General features: G+C 42.4%; 1 protein-coding gene across 1 annotated transcript in view; it reads right to left on the reverse strand.

Moving 5' to 3' along the window:
- Positions 1-12,101, reverse strand: part of USP40 (ubiquitin specific peptidase 40) — a 570,914-nt gene extending 558,813 nt beyond the window's left edge. The window contains exon 1 of the mRNA XM_069225530.1: positions 11,982-12,101. The gene's annotated coding sequence lies outside the window, so the exon portion shown is untranslated. The remainder of the gene's footprint in view (positions 1-11,981) is intronic.
- Positions 12,102-12,408: the final 307 nt, after the last annotated feature.

The following is a 12,408-nucleotide window of genomic DNA, read 5'->3' on the forward strand; positions in this document are numbered from 1 at the left end:
GATCTATCTGCCATATATGACACAGTGGATGACCACATTATATTAAATCTGGCTGAAGAAGTAGAAGGGAGTGTCAGACTCTGCTGTGTACTAAACAAGCTCTTTCCTCATAAAAAAAGAAAAAGCAAAATCTTTTGAATCCCCAAGTTCACTACGGGTTCCTCAACAGTCTTCAACGTTGCTACTCCATGTCATAGTTTGCATGGGCCCTCTCAAATAGACAAGCTTTAACCATCTTCAGTTCTAAATGTATGCTGTTGAATCCAATATACTTCTTCGATTGGAGAAACACTTGGTTGACCAAAGTAACATCACTGAATCCATGCAACATATTTTCTGGACGAAGTATGGTGCCCTTTGTCTCATGAAGGATGAAACGGAGGTTCTCATCTTTAAAAGAAGGCCTAACATTAATCCACCACAATCGACATGGCCTCCTGCCCTGGGACAAGTTGCAAACAAGAAAAGTAAGAAAGAAATGGTGGTATCAATTTTCCTATGATAATCTGTTATTTAAAAACAAAAACACACACAAACCTCCAACTAGCCTTGGTGAGAAATGTCCACACTCTTCTATATCCAACTAGCTCATTGAAAAGCATCATAGTCCTCTTGGGTTTGGAGTCCTGCAGAGCTCAGCACAGCCAGAATGTACCTGAATCTCAGAATGCTAAGAGACCTGATCTCTTGCCTTTAAGTGCTCTCAGTGACTTCCTACGTAGAAGCAACCACACACAAACTTAAACATGAGGCTTAACATTCTCAATTCCAGCACTTCATTCACATCTAAGCTGACCATCCATTCACACCACAATAGCTCCATGAAATGAGATGTAATCACGCCTTTATTCAGGGGACATATTTTATCACGGATTTTTTCGGGACATCTCCAACCTTCATATACAGATTTCTCCAGGACGATACACCACTCCACCCTTTGAATTCATTTGCCAAAGACGAGTGAGGTGGCCACTCTAGAACACCCTGAAATGACCCCAAACAGATCCCGTGGTGTCCTGCCTGTCATTAAGAATGCCAAGTGATGGAGGTTCCTTGGCAGGTAGTGTGTCAACACTGCTGAGCTTGAAACTACAACAGGTGAGATGATTCATCTATCTTTTTACATACAATAAACCCTCTCCTAACAAAGTTATGTGTCTGTGTATTACTACAAAGCTTCTTGCACTGCAACAAAGGTAAAAAGATTGAAGCTCAAAGAACCTCTATAAAAAGAGAGGACCACAGTGAAAATGACATGGGGTTCGGGGCAAGTGAACCACCCCACTCACTGCTTCTTCAGATAATTCTTACACTGGGGGGTGAGACACACCAATTCTAGTTTATATGAGGCCCTATTGTCAAATAATCTTGTGGATATTAGTAAAGTCAGGAATAGATGGAGTGAAGTGCTTTCTAACCTTCTATTTGACAAGACCTGGACACGGGTGCTACAGAATGTAAAGGAGGTCTCTCGGAATTTAAGGTTTGGTGTTATACAATTCAATTATATACATCAGGCATACCTCTCGCTCCAGCGCCTTGAGCAGCTGTATCCTATTTTTACCCTGGAGTGTCCAAGATGTAAGCTAGCGGAGGCCAGTTTCTTTCATATGGTCTTGGACTGGCCCGCTCTGCAAAGGGCATGGACCGAGATCACAAGCACAGTGTCTAAATTGTTAGGACACAAGCTGGTAAACACACCTGAATCTTGTATTCTCAGCCTTCGTCCCGGAAACTAGGGTGATAAACACCTGCACCGTTTTATTGATCTTGCTTTTGTTCTTTTCAAGTGACAAATAGCAATGCAATGGAAGGTACCAGCAACCCGTGATACAGGTAGACGGCTCAACACACTACAGTTATGGGCCAGTGCAGAGGCAGCTGTACTTTGTTCTCTGCATGCCAGAGGAGCAGTGAGAGTGGTAAGAGGGAACTGGGATGTAAACATCATTAACACTGAAGCTAAGAATGACATGTGTCCGCCTTGAAAGAGTTAACTGGGGCCCAAAAATACATGCCTTATAACATTGAATTGTACATTACTGCAAGAGGGATCTTATCTCCCTAGACCCGTTTATTCATGCCCCCACTGAGACTGTTGGTTTTGTTATTATATGATCTGACAAAGCATGTATGCCAGTGGTTCCCAAACTTTTGACTCCCGAGGACCCCCATTGAATCACTACTGGAAGCGGGAGACCCCCAAACAATTTGTACAATTTAAATTTCAAACATTAAAACAGTAATTCACAACAAATACACAAACAAGTACACACCAAACAAATACTTGAATTACTAATGATATAATTATTTTATATTGAAAACTTATGCAGAAATCAAAACAATTTAATGAGAAGTTTGCTGCTGCATCTTGGGGACTAACGTTTCATTATTTTGTTTTATTTAGGGAAGCTGACTCTTCAGGTCAGATTCTACATTTCCCAAGTGATTTCTGTTTTTATTTTTTAGGGATATAATAACTGAGAAAGCTTTTTCACATAAATATGTGGTGGGGAAAGGAAGTAAAACCATAAGCATCTCTCAAATTTCGACAGCCTATCTGTCACATGTAATTAATTTGTTTCATAGCACCTTGCATACCAGTGTAGGGTTTTGGAGCACTTTTCCAGTGATTACAAGGTGTAGAATTCACATGTCATTCTCAATGGTAGGCCTTTTCTATGTGTGATGGTCTGGAGAAGTGCAAACTGAGGATTCAGAACATAACACATTGGTTAACACCGACTTCAGTAAGAATGTATTTCTACGCAAGCAAACCTTTTATTTTTAGCAGCATAAGGATAATGAAAGGCAGAGAAAAAAAAAAAAACTTTCTAATTTGTGCCATGCAGTTTGCATACAACTCTTTGATGGCAATTCATAGCTGACTGTGCTAGAATATATGTTTGTAAGTTATGAACTGCACAGTAACAAAATAATCTCTGGGGCAGAAGCAGTTACCCACTGTACTATGCACATAAAATAATTGTCTTTGCATGATACACATTCTCTGCATCAGGCACATTTACCATCTGCCTTAGAAACACCTTAGAAACTGCCACTAGACAAAACTCCCATCTCTCTCTCCAGCAGGTACATTAATCACCAAAGCTATCTTGACGCTTTTATTTTCACCTGAAAGTTGCTTGTTTTAATAGGAACTATGAAGTGCTTTAACAACTGCTGCACAAATAAGAACATGAAGGTGTTTCTGTCAGGCCTCAGCCGGAGAAGTATCTTTCAATCATCCCAGGCATGCGGACCCCCTGGGAATGTGTCACGGCCCACTGGGGGTCCACGGACCACAGTTTGGGAAACACTGGTGTATGCCATTTGATACCCCTGACTATAGGAGCTGGAGCCGTACTGCCTCCCTTTCTCACGTCTCCTCTTCCACCTCCCAGGACAGAGCTGTATATCAATGTTTTAATACCACCCGATTTGTCACCTTGCAATGTTCTACAACGTGAATGTGTACTGTGATTTTTCTGATTGCGGTGACAATATTTATTTGTATTATAAGATGTAAAATTGGCTTCAAGTTTGCTGTTTCAACAAAACAATAAAATGGATAAAAGAAAAAAAGAAAAAAAAAAAAAAAGGACCGCAGATGAGCACTGCCATTCTATCAGGCATGCCAACCCAAAGTTATATTAGCAGCATTACAGAGGAAAGGGTACTGCTGATGGTGAATGACTATCAGTAGAGGAATAAGTGGTTTTATGAAGATGATGATGTGGGGTGAAAAGCAGCGGTGATACAGAAAATGTAAAAAATATAACAAAGCATCACTGAATGTCCATGGACAGCAACAACACCTGCATGATACTCCAGGATCATTGAAAAGATGACTAAGTCATGTAATATCAACAGGTCACTTACTATCAATCCAGGATCACAAGTGCTGGTCTTGGTGCTGAAAGGTTTCCCTAATAGTGTCTTCAGCAACACTAGGATTGCTGTTATTGGGAAAAATGTTAGGCAGTGAATAAATCATTACATGAACTTTCATGAACACTAAATCAGGCCTAGAGTATGTGGGCACGCTGTACCACTACATTGGATACTTGAGAAACACAGCCACTGGTTACTTCACAAATACAGCCACTGGTTGGGCAGATCAGAGACAGTGTTAACCTGAATTTTATGAGGCAATGACTCCCAGAGACCAGGTACAAACCATAATATTAAAATACGGTCAAATAAGAAAAAAGACTGGCTCAATAAGTGAGTTCTAACATGGAATTGGAAATATATGAAAGTTTAATACAAAAATTAAAAAGGTACAATACAGAAATAGTAAAGTGCAGATGCAGCAAATCTCATTTAAATGCACAACGTCATTGCCACGAATGCTCTCAGTAACAGGATATTAATAGTCAAAATCAAGAATACAGATCTTCTTTTGTTCGAGTTTGATCCTGGCCGGGAGCTACATAGACCTTAACACCTATATGCAAATGCAATAGAGGGGAAACAAAGGCACTCAGTCGGTTATCATAACAGATATGCATGCACTGTAGGAATGTCAAATGTATCCATCTGAACAAGTATTTACACAAATAACAATTTAACTACTTACTATTTTTTTTTTATTTAATGCTTCTGTAGCACAACTCAACGCAGGGTGTCAGAGCACTGTACAACTCACTCACACACTAAATAGTGATGAATGATGCAGGTGTGAAAATAAATGTACAGGATGTTGCATAAGGCAATGAGGGTTTCAAGGTGAGGAGTCACACATCGTCTTTACTGTTTAGAGTGCATAACTGGGAGAAACAAAAAAAGTCAGGATTTAAAAGGTAACGCAATATTTGGGGTTGTCTGTACTCATAAGACTATTATTACTCAAATAAACTCTTTTTAGAAGTCTTACAATAAAAACATAGTGAAAAAAAGCAATAGTGTTCTAAACCCATGGCTTGCAGTTTGCATGCAGATCCTTATTGCCAGTTCATAGTTCTCTATCCTACGTTAGAAGGGTTGCAATTTAAAACTGCAATAAAAGGATCTCTATGCCCAAAGCAGGAAGCCATTTACCTATCTACATAGAATAAAGATCTTTCATCTGTATGATGTACAATGTGCTTTGCAGGAGGGGCATTGACTTGCGGTGCTACCTTATGAGTCAAAACTGTGACCAGACAAAACACAGACCTCCCCAGTAAGCACCTTAGCCACCACAGTTATCTGACTATACTATTCTCTGAGATTTACTTGACACACAAAGATATCTGCAGCACGTGCCTTAACCCCATAAGATCATTTAGAATGCAGCTTTTTCAGCCAATTAAGCCAGAACAGATTTAGTGTCATGATTCTCCCTGTAGTCAATTTTTTTGCTGCTGAGTTTTTTTTTTTAAATGTATACATTGACTGTTAGACTGATTTCCATGATTTCGCCCCCATTTGTTGCCACATCTTAACCCTCAATTTATGAGTTCCGGGAGTAAAGTTTTTCCAGTTCCAGCACTGCTACACACTGACCAATGCCTAGATTTACACTCAGCTAAACCGCACCCCATATGAAGTCCCTCATGTTCAGCTAGTACGGTTTGTTTCAGTCATTAGTTATTTAATTTGTGATTCTGAAATCACACTTACAAGAAAACCCAAAAAGTCCAGAATGTTAAGTCCTGTGGGTCAAAACGCCAGAACTGGCTGAATGTTTACCAGATGACATATGGCCAATTACGTCGCGAAACGCTGATTACATCCAATTTATGCTACAGGGACATTTCGTGGTTTTCGATTTGGACACTGTGCATCATTTCTGGCTGATAAAGTATGGCCCTTCTTATATATCATTGGCAGTGCTTTAAATATAAACGTAGAGGGGCAGGTACTCACTTTTTAGAGCACCCGTTTGTTTCTCAATGCACGAAGTCTCGCATTAAATATATTGCAGGAGTAATGAGAAGTGCAGGTACTCTCCCTTTCAAATTAGGTTAAATGCATGTGCTCAGTACCTGACATAGCGGGCAGGTAGCAGTACTTAGCTCGAGACTGGTAGCGGCCAAAATTTGCAATTCTTTACTTTAAATATGCCTGCACGTTCTTTCTTCTTCTTTTTTTTTTTTTGCTTTGAGGATATGGTCTGTGCCCCTTCCCTTCTGGTCCAAATCAAGTTCCATGACCCTGACAGTTCCTACTATCTTTGAACTATCCTGCCCTGAGCTGGGTTAAACTGCTAGTATTAAAACAAAAAAACACCCAAGCAGGTCGATCTCGTGACTGTGGACAGGAGCTTAGAGTGTGTTGTGGGGCGGGTAAGTATGGTGACCACCCGTCCGTAATTTTCACAGACTGTCTGTAATTTCGCCCTGCCGTCCATTGCAAGTGATGAAAGGCTTAACGTCATTTTAGCCTTTCACCAAAAGGACTACGGACGGCAGGGCGAAATTATGGGCAGATTAATTTCACCAGCTGGATTGAAAGGCAGGGACTCTCCTGTGCTCTGAGGGAGGGAGGGGCAGACACATAAGAAACACACATTCTTGCCAGGGTGTCTCCTTCCCTAAAGAAATGCAAATGTGGGCAACAGGTAACTTTGCAAATGCAAAGTGGCTTGAAACCCTGCATTGACTTTAACCAGAGGAGTCACTTGAAGCTTTCTGATGGCAAAGATATTTTCTTTTAGAGAGGTACTGTAATGGTGTTCCAAGGAGAGCTGTGGAGTGTGTGGTTTTAATGGAGTGTTATACAAAATGTTAGTACTAGGTATAAACTGTATATTATTCAAATCTGTATTTGAGAAGCACTTTTTTTTATTTAACCAAAATGTATTGGTGCATTTTGAAGCAGCCCATATTATGATGTAATTGTATTTATATAGAGCTTACTACCCCTGACGAGGCGTCAAATGCATGTTTAAAATAAAGATGTACATATTCACAGTTCTTTCAGGTACCTCATAGTACTAACAAACATTGGCAAAGCCAATAGGTCTAATCTACGCAAGAGTTACTGGCTTTGCCAATATGTTTTAGCCATGTTATAAACTAGAGTGGCAGCTGTTCAGCATGGCTAAACGTTAGTGGCATAGTGGTGTGGAGTAGAGTGGCATAGGAGCAGTGGCGTAGATACCAGTGGTGCAGGGTACAGTGCAGTTGTTTTAGAGTGCATTGGCATAGAGTGCAGTGGTTTAGAGTTCAGTGGCATGGAGTGGCGTGGGACAGGGTAGAGTGGCATAGAGTGCAGTGGAGTAGAGTGGCGTACAATAGAGTGGCAGAGAGTGCAGTAGTGTAGAGTGGTGCAGTGGCATAGAGTGCAGAGTAGACTTGCGTGGCAGAGAGTGTAGTGGCGTAGTGTAGAGTGGTGCTGTGCAGAGTATAGTGCTGTAGAGTGCAGTCGCGTAGAGTGCAGTGGTGTAGAATGCAGTAGTACAGAGTAGATTGGTGTACAGTACAGTGGTGGAGAGTGCAATGTTGCAGAGTAGAGTGTCAGTGCAGTGATGTAGAGTGGAGTAAAGTGGCATAGAGTAGAGGACAGTGGCATACAGTGCAGCTGTTTAGAGTGCATTGGCACAAAGTGCAGTGGCATAGAGTGGCATGGGGTAGAGTAGCATAGAGTGCAGTGGAGTAGAGTGGCATTCAATACAGTGGCAGAGAGGGCATTAATGCAGAGCAGTACAGTGTCAGAGTGCAGAGTAGACTCATGTGGCATAGAGTGGTGCAGAGTAGAGTATTGTAGAGTGGGGCAGTGCAAAGTAGAGTATCGTGCCTAGAGTTCAGTGGCATGGAGTGCAGTGATGCACTGTGCAGTGGCACAGAGTGCAGTGGCACAGAGTGCAGTAGTATAGAGTGGTGTAAAATGCAGTGTCAGTGCAGTGGTGTAGAGTGGTACAGAGAACAGTGGCATGGAGTACAGTGGTGCAGAGTAAAGGGTGGTGGCATACAGTGCCTTTGTTTAGAGTGCACTGGTGGCTTAGAGTGGCATGGGGCAGAGGAGAGTGGCATGGAGTGCAGTGGAATAGAGTGTATTGGTGCAAAATGTAGTACTACAGAGTAGAGTGGTGTAGAGTATAGTGACGGCCAGTGCAGTGTTGCAGAGTAGAGTGTCAGCGTGCAGTGGTGTAGGGTGCATTGAACTAAAATGCAGTGGGGTGGGATAGATTGTTTCAGAGTAGAGTGCAGTGTGGAGAGGTGCAGGGTAGAGTGCAGTGGCTTAGAATGCAGTGGCACAGAGTGCAGTGGCGTAAAGTAGATTGTTTCACAGTAGCGTGAAGTGGCTTAGAGTGGAGAGGTGTAGGGTATAGTGGAGTTGCATAGAGAGTGATGGCATAGGGTAAAGTGGTGTACAGTGCTGTGGCATAGAGTGCAGAGGTGCAGAGTAGATTAGAGTGACGTACAGTGTATTGATGTAGAGCACAGGGTCACAGAGTTGAGTGTTATAGAGTAAAGTGCACTAGCATAGAGTGTAATAGCTTAGAGTGCAGTGGCGTACAGTGCAGTGTTGCAGAGTGGCATAGAGTGGAGTTGTGCGGACTAGATTGGTGTTGCCTAGACTGGAGAGGTATAGCGTGCAGAGGAGCAGAGTGCAGTGGTGCAGAGAGGCATAAAGTGCACTGGCATAGAGTAGAGTGGTACAGAGTAGAGTAGAGGCATAGTGCGAAGTAGCTTAGACTGCAGTGGCATAATGTGGAGTGGTTCAAAATTGAGAATAGTGCAGTGGCATTGAGTGGCATAAAGTGGAATGATACAGAATAGAGTGCAGTGGTGTGGAGTGGTGCAGAGCAGAGTGGAGTGGACTGTGCATGGTTTGGTAACACACTGCCATTACAGACAACACATTTTTTATTGAAGTGACTATTACATTTCCACAGATATACAGCTTTTCAAATCAAACTATACTGTGCACAGACAATGATGTGTAGAAATGTAATCACCTAATGCAATGATTTGTTTTAAACATATAAAAGCTATTTGTTTCCAGCACAGTTCAGAACAAAAATGTGCTTCATTTGTACTCCCAATTCTGATATATTCTGATGTTTAGTTAAATGTTTTCATGTGATAGAAAAAAACTCTTTCCTAACCCCAGTATCCAGCAAGATGTTGCATAAATCCTCTCAGTTTGAAGTCAGAGAAAGAAAATTAAACACTAAATTCCCACCGAAGACAGAGCCTGACATTTGACTTTGTTCTTTGAATGCACAGCAAATGTGATGAGATAAGAACAACATTTACAGGCCTGTTTACAGAAAGGGAGCACTCAGAAGGATACTGTAAATAAGGTTTTGGCAAGGGAAGGGACGAACAGAAGCTGCAGAGCCTAAAACAAAAAAAGTCAGCAAATTGAAAGCAACAAAATGTGAGTTACAAACCACATGGCCAACGGCAAGCAACGGGCGGAATGCATTCACAAAGAAGGACTATGCATGTACTTAAAGTGAAAGCTGTGGGATACTTTGTGGGGAAAGTCCAGTATTTTAGTCCAATCCATTTCTTGCAGAGGTTTGGCCACATCAATCACCCAGGTAGTATGATGAGAAAACCTGGAGTGGTTTCCATGTTGCAGGAAAGGTCTGTACACCCATTCTATCAGTTTGCCACCACTTTCCATGGTGTAGAGCTGGCACAGTTTCTGGCACACCTCTTGTAGGGTTAATGCTCGGTGGCAGACATGAAATAGGGCATTTAATGATTATTTAAGGTGGTTGTAAGTAAGGAGTTGACCGGGGTGAAGACGGAAGTCTGCCACAAGGGTTTGGAAATTTAGTAGCTCGCCGTCCAGAAACAAATCCCCCAATTTTAACATACCTGCAGCATGCCAATGATGGAGTTGCTCTGAGCACAGCCATCCTGTGCGAGTGCGAAATCTTAGCAAATGTAGTGCAGGAGCATAGGGATTCTTCATGTCAGTGAGTTTACAGGTTCTAGCAAGGCAAGAGAAAGCTATGCATAATAACCCCGGATGGTGATCCGTAGAATGGTCAGTAGGAAACAATGAGCAGTGCATTAAGCCTTCCTTAAAAGTCTTTACTGGTAAACCCCATCTTATGCAGGGAGGTTGGCAGAAAGCCAGCGAGCCACCCATTGGACCTGTGCAGCCGAATAATAGCATTCTAAGTCCAGAAGACCTAATCCACCCATAGTCATGGGTAGCTTTAGAGTGGAAAGAGCTACCCGACGGCACTGCAGCGACCAAACCAGATGTGTGACCTGTCTGAAGATGGAATGAAGGATGAGAAGGGGAAGGTTTGCAAAATAATACTATCATTGGGGTAGCAAACCATCTTCACTAGTGCCACGTGACCCACTACAGAAAGCAGAAGAGAAGACCAAAAAGCAAACTGGGCTTGGAGGGGCCATGATGCTAGGCCGAGATTTCCATCCTGCAAATTAGTGGGAGAATGGTAGATATTAATCACTAGGTATCAAAAGGTGGTAACTGGTTCCCTGTTCAATCTGAGATCTAATTGTATATAAAGGGAAAAACAGTGTCCTATGTTAAAGGAACACTAATTACATTTTTTAATTCTTACATTTTGTATGTGCAATTTCCATCCCAAATATTTTGAAGATTCTATGTGTACTTGACACTTAGGGATAACCCAGATCACTAGTTTGGCTTTTGCTCAATTTCAAAACCATTTAAAGACATGGACAACGCTGGCAATTGCCGTGCACAACCATGCAAGGGGTCTGGCCCCTGCTCACCCTTCACAAGCACGAACAGCGGACCATTGCACCAGAAGAGTTTGCAAAGGTGGATGGGTGTTGCTTGTTCAACCATTTGACAGTGCCTCTTCTGTTTCTCTCCCTTGTGCAAAAACAACTCCCCAGGTACCCAATACCTTCCGTTAGTCTTGGTGGACCCATCTTGTCTGATTTTAGGAATTGTCCCACTTTGTTCTTCTCTTCCTTATTTATCCAGTTTTCAGCTACAACCCTTTGAATCACTTGCTGTGGATCTCCCATTTGATCTCGATTTCATCCTCCTCTTTTATTATCTTTGATTGGTAGTCTGGGATCCTATTTCTGAGATAAAAGTAGAGTCCCAGACATACACGCTAGTGCTGTGAGACTACAGACAAGTTGTGGGTACCTCACATCATGACCTTAGGTGTGAGACTGCCGCCCTCACCATCTGCCCTGCCTCTTTAATTATTGTTTTTAGGGTGAAAGTCCATGGGCGGTTGGGGTAAGCAAGATGTTCTTGTTCAATATGTTTAAACTTGTATAAGGTTAATTACCTCAATGTTTCCCAAACTGCCAGTGGTTTTGAAAAAGTTCAGAAACATAATCAAAATTTTGTTGTTACTTTCTCTTCAAGAAAGATTGGGTAGATTTGGGTAGGGTGACGGCCTTGCCGCAGTACTGAAGGGCATTAATTTACTACTGAACAAGGACGTAATGTGACACCTGAATGTAGCATACCAGAAGGTAATCACAAAAAGACCACAGTGAATAAATAGTGCTATGTGAAAGAGTAAATAAATGCACTGACAACATAGTGAGGCATGGCTTCTCTTGAGTGTGCCTGTAAAACTGACGTTTGTTCTTGAATTTTTATCCTGAATTTTGACCCTTTGTCCTGAATTTTTGTCCTGAATTTTGACCCTTTGTTCTGAAATGTTTACAGTCCTGTCCAGAATTTGCCTCAATGCCTGGTGGTCACCCTACGGGTTAGTGATGCCCGCATTTCACACTCACCTTCATAGTAGTGACCAGAGTGGCTCCGACCCAGAAGTGTTGTAAGAGAGCAGTGGCAATCAAAGCAATTTACCCAAAGAACACTTACTGAGCACTACGCGCACGTGTGGCACTCCGCGCAAACTGCAGAGCATGGTGGAGATGCCTGCGCCGCAGTTACCTGAGGGAGGATCATTGTGACTGGCAGAGGTGGGCTACTCAGGCTGTGAAAGGAAAAGTAGTTCTCAGCGCTACAGAAGTTAGTGCTCTTGGCTGGACACTTCAGAAGCTAACGTTCTGGTAGTTCGGAGCGTGCAATCAGACTAGAGAAAGACTGCTCACCAGTGCCGGCCCAATCATACGAATCGCACAGGTCTTCCAGCACTGCAACCGGCCAGGGAACAGGGTCACGGTTATACACAGTCCTCCACGATGGAAGGGTCAGGCAACCCGTTCACTGACGGAAGTGGAAAACGTGCAGCACGTGCATGCCCCTTCTCATCTCAACCAATGAACAAAAGGCAAGCATTCAACTATCCAATCATAAGCTATAATGCAGTATCTAGTGCCCCGCGTCCAGTGAATGGTGAGGACTGTACAAGCCAATCATTGATAAGGCGTCCTCCAGCAAATCTCAGGTAATCTGGATTTTTCACCAGTAAAAAAATGTTTACGCCTACGTGATTGGTTGCGTACAAGCTTTGCTACAGCTTTACGTAGGACTATAGGCGCCAAGTTATATAGGTTTGATTTAAGACCCGCTTGAAAT

Source organism: Pleurodeles waltl, chromosome 3_1 (assembly GCF_031143425.1).
Source record: "Pleurodeles waltl isolate 20211129_DDA chromosome 3_1, aPleWal1.hap1.20221129, whole genome shotgun sequence".
NCBI classification, from domain to species: domain Eukaryota; kingdom Metazoa; phylum Chordata; class Amphibia; order Caudata; family Salamandridae; genus Pleurodeles; species Pleurodeles waltl.